The sequence below is a fragment of the Macaca mulatta genome, chromosome 19 (genome assembly GCF_049350105.2).
Source record: "Macaca mulatta isolate MMU2019108-1 chromosome 19, T2T-MMU8v2.0, whole genome shotgun sequence".
NCBI lineage: Eukaryota > Metazoa > Chordata > Mammalia > Primates > Cercopithecidae > Macaca > Macaca mulatta.
In genome coordinates, this window is record NC_133424.1 from 48,330,843 (window position 1) to 48,338,682 (window position 7,840).

Here is a 7,840-nt window from a genome sequence, read left to right on the forward strand (position 1 = left end):
TAGGTATTAGTTACAGTGAAATATGGGAAAAGTCACGAGAGACAGAGTAACATCACTGCAGATTTTTTGAACTGCAGCTCTACCACTTTTCACCTATGAGAACAGAAGTTTCTTCACTCTTTTTTGAGACGGAGTCGCTCTCTGTTGCCAGGCTGGAGTGCAGTGGTGCCATCTCGGCTCACTACAACCTCCACCTCCCAGGTTCAAGCAATTCTCCTGCCTCAGCCTCCCGAGTAGCTGGGATTACAGGCATGTGCCACCATGCCCAGCTAATTTTTGGTAAAGACGAGGTTTCACCATGTTGGCCAGGATGGTCTCGATCTCCTGACCTCATGATCCGCTCACCTCGGCCTCCCAAAGTGCTGAGATTACAGGCATGAGCCACCGTGCCCAGCCATTTCTTCACTTTTAATTTCAGAAATGAGGATGAAAATGCTGATCTCAAAGTTAAAAAAATTAAATGAGATAATACTGTAGAGTGCTCAACACCTCCCTGGCACACAAAAATCATACAATACATATCAGCGATTACCATGCATTATCAGATATTAAAACAATATAAAAACAATGTAATAAAAACAAGTAAAACAATAAATATACCAGACAATATTGATCTATGTATGTGACAAAAGTGGTATTCAAATGAGTGTGCATAAGACATTCATTGCATAAATGGCAGTGATATAACTGGCCGGCCACCTGGAAAAAAACAAACTAGATCTCCATCACACACTATTCACTGTAAGCAAATGCCAGCAGGACTGATCACTTAATTACGTGTATTTGTGAAATCCCAAAGATTATTGAAATAAATTTTAGAAGTATATATGTGTATAACACTGTCGTGGGCTGGGAGGGATCTTACTACACGTAAGAGGAAACACAGATGCTATAGCAGAAAAATCAGATAATTTTGATTAGATGATATTTCCTAATTTTATGTTAAAATATACCACAAAAAAAAGTAGGACAATAGATATGAAAATTCACAGAAAAGGAAACAAATGGCAATTAACCAAAAAGATGCCAACTTTAGTAACTGGAAAATGCATCGGAGCAATTAGATATAATTTTCCCTCAAAATTTTAAAAACTTTTAAAATGCAACAATATCCATTGCTGAAAAAGCATTTGGGAAAATGAGTTATTTTATAAATTGTTGGTAGAGCTTGAATTGTTATATTTTGAGCTACTTAGTCATATCTATAACGTATTAAAAATGCACAGAGGCCGGGCGCGGTGGCTCATGCCCGTAATCCCAGCACTCTGGGAGGCCGAGGCAGGTGGATCACTTGAGGTCAGGAGTTTGAGACTAGCCTGGCCAAAATGGTGAATCCCCGTCTCTGCTAAAAAATACAAAAAATTAGCTGGGCATGGTGGCACGCGCCTGTAATCCCAGCTACTCTGGAAGCTGAGGCAGGAGAATCGCTTGAACCTACTAGGCAGAGGTTGCAGTGAGCTGAGATCGCGCCACTGCACTCCAACCTGGGCGACAGAGCGAGACTCCATCTCAAAATAAATAAATAAATAAATAAATAAATAAATAAAGTGCACACAATTGTTCCTAATAATATAATTTCACATATATAAAGCAGAAAAAGAAGGAAGGACAAATGGACAAAGAACCTTTCCAGAGTGACTACTTTACCTTCCTCTAATTAATTAAGCAGACAATCTGTGAGGAGACAGATATATTTTTTGAATATATGCTTAATTAATATCTATCACAATACAATCAGAGAACATAGTACACCGTTTTTATGTAATAGATGTGACATTCATGAAAACTGTCCACGAACTAGGTCATAAGGCAACTTTTCAATTTGAGCATTAAACAGACATTACTTAAAACAAAAAAGGAACTTCTAAATAACTCATGGATCAAAGAAAAAAAAAACACTTAGATTTGAACCATTTTTTATACAAAGAGTCACCAAAACTTGAGAATTTTTATATTAAAGAAGGGACTGAAAATTAAAACGCTGAACTTTCAACTCAGGTTAGAAAGCAAGCTGATTACAGTACTCACCGATCACCATAGCTGACCCTACAGGCTCTGTCACTGACGACAGACTCCCATCACTGACCCCCAAACCTCAATCACTCATCCCCAAGAGCCCCATCAATGACCCGAGAAATCCGTCACAATCAACAACGGACGCCACAGAACCCCATCACCGAACCCTCAAAACAATCTCTAACTCCACAGGCAACCTCGACACCCCCTATTACTGGCTCCACAGAAACCCCAGTCGTGACCAACCAAAATCACCTCAAAGATTTCTCGGTATTGGGATATGAAAATACTCCTGACACCAGCGGCAAAAAAGCCTTGGAGAACCGCTTCCACTTCCGGTCCGACTTCTAGCACCTCCCCTTTGTAGGCTGTTGATATGGCGCATGCTCTGAATAAACTTGGAAGCCAATTTCAGCGAACAGTCAACAGGGCGCAGACACAGCGCACAGTTTCCGTAACGTGGCGCTGTACGGCAGAGAACATGGCCGCGCCCTTGTGGTATTTATTCGTGTGGGCCCCCATCTTGGAAGCATATCCGTTCCGTAGAACAGAGGAATTGGCCGCCGGCAGGGTTTCCTAGAGCTAGGCAGGTATAGTTTACATAGGACGCTGGAGTGTGACTCTTGTCTGACTAGGCTTCTACTCTGGAGGCGAAAGTTACTGGAAATGTGGGTCTGGCGCTGTATGTTGTATTTAGAAAAGCTAAGTTACCCTTCTGAATACAGGACACTGAGGATAATAATTACCTGCTGGAAGAAACCACCAGGGAAAAATCACCAAGCGAAGAGGATCCTGGGAGAAACCACAGGCAGATGATAGGAGGAATCAGGATAGTACAGTCCACTTTTTAGAGATGCCATTCAGGGAAAAGGTGGAAAGGTCACTATGGGAGTCATCTTTTGAGTGAAACCACCCTGAAAGTCTGAGAGACATGTGAATGAGTAGTAGGCTGCCGGAAGGGTGGTACAACTTTTAATGGGAGAAACCACTGTTGGAAATAGGGTAGAAATCCGAGAGTATTAATACAATCCTCTCCTGGGAGATACCACCAGAGGAGGGAGGAGAAGTCCAGGCGTCCACTTCTGAAGGGCTGAGTCGGGTGGGAAGGTGAATAGAGATAACTACCTCAAGTGCAACTATAGTAGGCAGCAATAATAACAACACTAATAGTCTTTAGTATGGCCAACGTGTGACTAAAAGCACCTAAAGAAAACTGTTTTCATTTACCTTGAAGTTAAAATATAATTAATAACAATCGCCTTACCATGTCAATGAAGCTTTTTAAATGCAGTCTCTGACTTTTAGCTTCTCCTCTGTGGAAATTCTGAAGCTGCTTAACACCTCTTTACTCCCGTTTTTGGAGGATGTGGATGAGGAGTTGTAAAGATATAATTCCTTTCACTTGGTGAACTCCTAAACATTATTCACAGCTCAGCTTCTGACAGGAAGTTCTACCTGACAGTGGTGGGAAGTTATCTACCCAATGTGTTCAGTTCCAGCAGGTGGGAAACTTGTTTTCAGGGAACTGAACCTACACTCATGTGGGCATGCTGGATGCCTTCAGACCAGTTATGTCTGTCTCTGGGACTCGGCTTAAAAATATGTTTAGAGAATTAGACTCTGCTGATCTCAGGTTCTCTTTCTTCTCCCAAAGGATGGTCTAAGAAAACATCTGTGGAAGTCCATTAGTGAACACACATTTCTACCACGGGCCTAAGAATTGCTGTTGATTTTGTCAGTAATGCAGTTCTGTTAAAAAGAAGATGACTTATCTTTTAGGGATTCATGTGGAAATATTTATGGGTGGAATAATATTAGCTTTAAAAACTTCACTGAGAAAAAAAAAAAAACTCCACTGAGAAGGGGTATATGGTATTGCAAAAGAAAATGTTGACAAATGTTAAAGCCGGGTGATAAGTAGACAGAATTCATTATAATGTTCTCTTCCATAGTATTTGTGTGAAAATTTCATGGTAAAATTTTAATTTAAAAATAAAGGAATTAAAAACATTTACAAGGAAACATCAAGAAGACAGCAGGTATGGTCATAGTGTTAGGGAAGCAGAAACCTAAGAGACCCAGAGTGACACCATTTTAAGTTCAGCTCCATCTTGAGACTAGCAAGGCACATTCACTGCAAGTCACAAATCATGGTCCTAACATGTTTACAGTGAAGGAAGCATCCCGGTAATGCCTGCAAGGACAAACTTCTAGAACAACAGAAAGTCCAGATGTCCAATACCCATAACAATAAATGCTTTCAAGATCATTATAGTTATACTTTGATGTACTTACACACTAAAATTTTAGGGATAGTTTTCTTTAAATCAATAGAATAATAAATTTTGTCATAATGTCAGGCCACCCACGCATAGGCACAGCTTATTTCAGTCTTTACATAGACAAGACCCCTATATAAGAAAAACTTAACGGATGTTCCTCCACTTGCTTTCTGAGGACACCCTACTCTTTTGTGGAATGGCTTTCAATAAAGTATATCTTCTCACTGCACTCTACAACTCACCTGGAATTCTTTCCTGCATGAGATCAAGAACCCTCTTTTGGAGTTTGGACTGAGATCCTTTTATTTCCATAACAATAGTATTATACAAACACAGGCATACCTCAGGGATATTTAGGGTTTGGTTCTAGACCACTACAATAAAGCGAGTCACACAATTTGTTTGGTTTCCCAATGTGAAGGGGCGGCCTGCCCGTCCACACCTGTGGGTGTTTCTCGTCAGGTGGGACAAGAGACTGAGAAAAGAAATAAGACACAGAGACAAAGTATAGAGAAAGAAAAGTGGGCCCAGGGGACCGGTGCTCAGCATCCAGAGGACCCGCAACGGGCACTGGTCTCTGAGTTCCCTCAGTATTTACTGATCATTATCTCTACCATCTCAGAGAGGGGGCTGTGGCAGGACAATACGATAATAGTGGGGAGAAGGTCAGCAGGAAGACATGTGAACAAAGGTCTCTGTGTCATAAATAAATTTAAAGAAAGGTGTTGTGCCTTGATGTACAAGTACACAAACATCTGGGTGCATTAAAGAGCAGTATTGCCGCTAGCACGTCTCACCTCCAGCCTTAAGGCAGTTTTCTCCTATCTCAGTAAATAGAACATACAGTCGAGTTTTACACCAAGACATTCCATTGCCCAGGGAGGAACAGGAGACAGATGCCTTCCTCTATCTCAACTGCAAAGAGGCCTTCCTCTTTCACTAATCCTCCTCAGCACAGACCCTTTAAGGGTGTTGGGCTGGGGGTGTCGGGCTGGGAGATGGTCGGGTCTTTCCCTTCCCAGGAGGCCATATCTCAGGCTATCACATGGGGAGAAATCTTGGACAATACCTGGCTTTCCTAGGCAGAGGTCCCTGTGGCCTGCAGCAGTGTATTGTGTCCCTGGGTACTTCCCACAGTGTATTGTGTCCCTGGGTACTTGAGATTAGAGAATGGTGATGACTTTTACCAAGCATACTGCCTTCAACCACTTTTTTAACAAAGCACATCCTGCATAGCCCTAAATCCATTAAACCTTGAGTCAACACGGCACACGTCTCTGTGAGCACAGGGTTGGGGCTCGGGTTATAGATTAACAGCATCTCGAGGCAGAATAGTTTTTCTTAGTACAGAACAAAATGGAGTCTCTTATGTCTACTTCTTTCTACATAGAAACAGTAACAGTCTGATCTCTCTCTCTTTTCCCCACTATGACCTAATAATCTGCCAAAGGCCCCACCTCTTAAGATTATCCCACTGGGGATTAGGCCTTAATATGAACTTTGAAGGGACACAGACATTTAGACCATATAAATGGACAACACTGCATTATAAACGGGCCCATTTTCCAGAGTATACTAGCACACACTGGGTTCTCAGGATTGGCGTTTATTACAGTCACAAACTTAATATAACTCAAATGCTTGTATTGATGTGGTACTTACATTATCCTATTTCACAGATGGAAACAGAAAATACCAGCTTTTGTTTTAATAGCAATATCTTTTTTTTTTTTTTTTTGAGACGGAGTCTCGCTCTGTCGCCCAGGCTGGAGTGCAGTGGCACGATCTCGGCTCACTGCAAGCTCCGCCTCCCGGGTTCATGCCATTCTCTGCCTCAGCCTCCCAAGTAGCTGGGACTACAGGCGCCTGCCACCACACCCAGCTAATTTTTTGTATTTTTAGTAGAGATGGGGTTTCACCATGTTAGCCAGGATGGTCTCAATCTCCTGACCTCGTGATCCGCCCGCCTCAGTCTCCCAAAGTGCTGGGACTACAGGCGTGAGCCACTGCGCCCAGCCAGCAATATCTATTATTATAATAAATATTGAAATACCACCATAATAATTTCACTAAGGAAGTAATCTAACTGTGTTGATTTTGCAGAGGGAGAAAAACATTACCCCTAGAGCTGAGGCTATTGTGCTCACGCAAACTCCAATCTGAAGGTGGCAGAAACCAGAAGGAACAGGATTTCTTAGCATCAGAGTTAATATATTATTCATGGTATCTTAATAATTAAAGGCATGTAACAAATAGTGACAAAGATTGTGATATTAGTTATAAATTATGATAATTATACTTAAAATCAATAATGGAATCAACATAATGATAGAATTAAGTATTGTAGTTAGTAAGTGGTATGATATGGGGGACTGGGGAGTGCAGCAGGATAGGGTGGGGTAGGATATAACATAGATAAGAGTCATATGGGCACAGTAGCCTCATTGAACCTGAGGGTGGAGGGCTCAATTCATTCTGACATTAGGGCAAGTGTGCATGACAATCACGGCTTTCACCTGACTTTGGCCACAGGGTCAACATCTGCCACACTGCATCACATTCATTTTCCAATGAAGTGCCTGAGGCCCAGAACCCTCAGCCCTGCCACATTCCTCTTGCTCCCTAGGTTCCATATTTGCCAGTGGCTGCTCCAGTGAATGGGGTGGAGCATATGGCACTGATGATGGGGTACAGGATTGAAAGTATTAGGGTGGATGCCAATGGCAATAGACCTCTGCCTTTGGGTCCCTCACGACTGTCCCCCACCAACATGGTATGCCACTGTGACCAAGAGGAGGCTGAGTTGGGAGACCTTGTGGAATGCTGGGGAAGGATGTAGGCAGGATACTTGGGAGGAGGGTGGCAGGGTGGTTGGGCACTGCCCACACATGGAATTAGGGCTGGGGTATGCTGAAGCATGGGGAGGTGCATCAGATTTTGAATTAGAGGACCTGGAACTAATCCTACCACCTCCCCATGCATTTAGGCAATCTGTGTGGGGCATTTGGTCAATGTCAAAACTATTGTTATTATTCATTCATTTATTCATTCATTTGCTCGTTTATTCATTAACTCATTTAACGAGCTCGTACTGAGTGTCTGCTTTGTGCTGGCACCGTGTTGGGTGCCTTGGACACAGCAGAAACAAGACAGACCAAGTCCAGGTCTCATGAGGTCTAGTGGAAAGGTTGGATGAAAAACCAAAAAAAAGAAATATTTAATATCAAGTCAGATGGTGATGCCTGCAACACAAATATATACAAAATAATGCAGCAGCAAGTGACCCCAAAGGATGTGTTACTTCAGATACAAATGGTGGGTGGATGCTTTTCAAAGATGGGGGAAGAAAGCACGATGCATGGGCACTGGGGAAGCAGAGTATGCCCAAAGAACACAGTTGGTGCAAAAGCCCAAAGCTGGAGAAAGCTTCCTGGATGCTAAAACAGCCAGAATTGGGATTCTTGACAAATAATAAAAATATTGACCACCTCCAACTGCAGGCTGTCCGAACCCTAAGACCTGTTATTATGGTTGTAACTTCA

The 7,840-nt window shown here is 42.4% G+C and overlaps 2 protein-coding genes across 3 annotated transcripts in view; one reads left to right on the forward strand and one right to left on the reverse strand.

Annotated features, from left to right (window-relative positions):
• The window catches only part of LOC100424957 (uncharacterized), a 28,109-nt gene extending 25,741 nt beyond the window's left edge, over nucleotides 1-2,368 (reverse strand). For both annotated transcript variants that reach the window (XM_077982396.1, XM_002801200.4), the window contains exon 1: nucleotides 2,272-2,368. The gene's annotated coding sequence lies outside the window, so the exon portion shown is untranslated. The remainder of the gene's footprint in view (nucleotides 1-2,271) is intronic.
• Nucleotides 1-7,840, forward strand: part of ZNF875 (zinc finger protein 875) — a 406,705-nt gene that overhangs the window by 300,846 nt on the left and 98,019 nt on the right. The gene's annotated exons all lie outside the window — the stretch shown is intronic.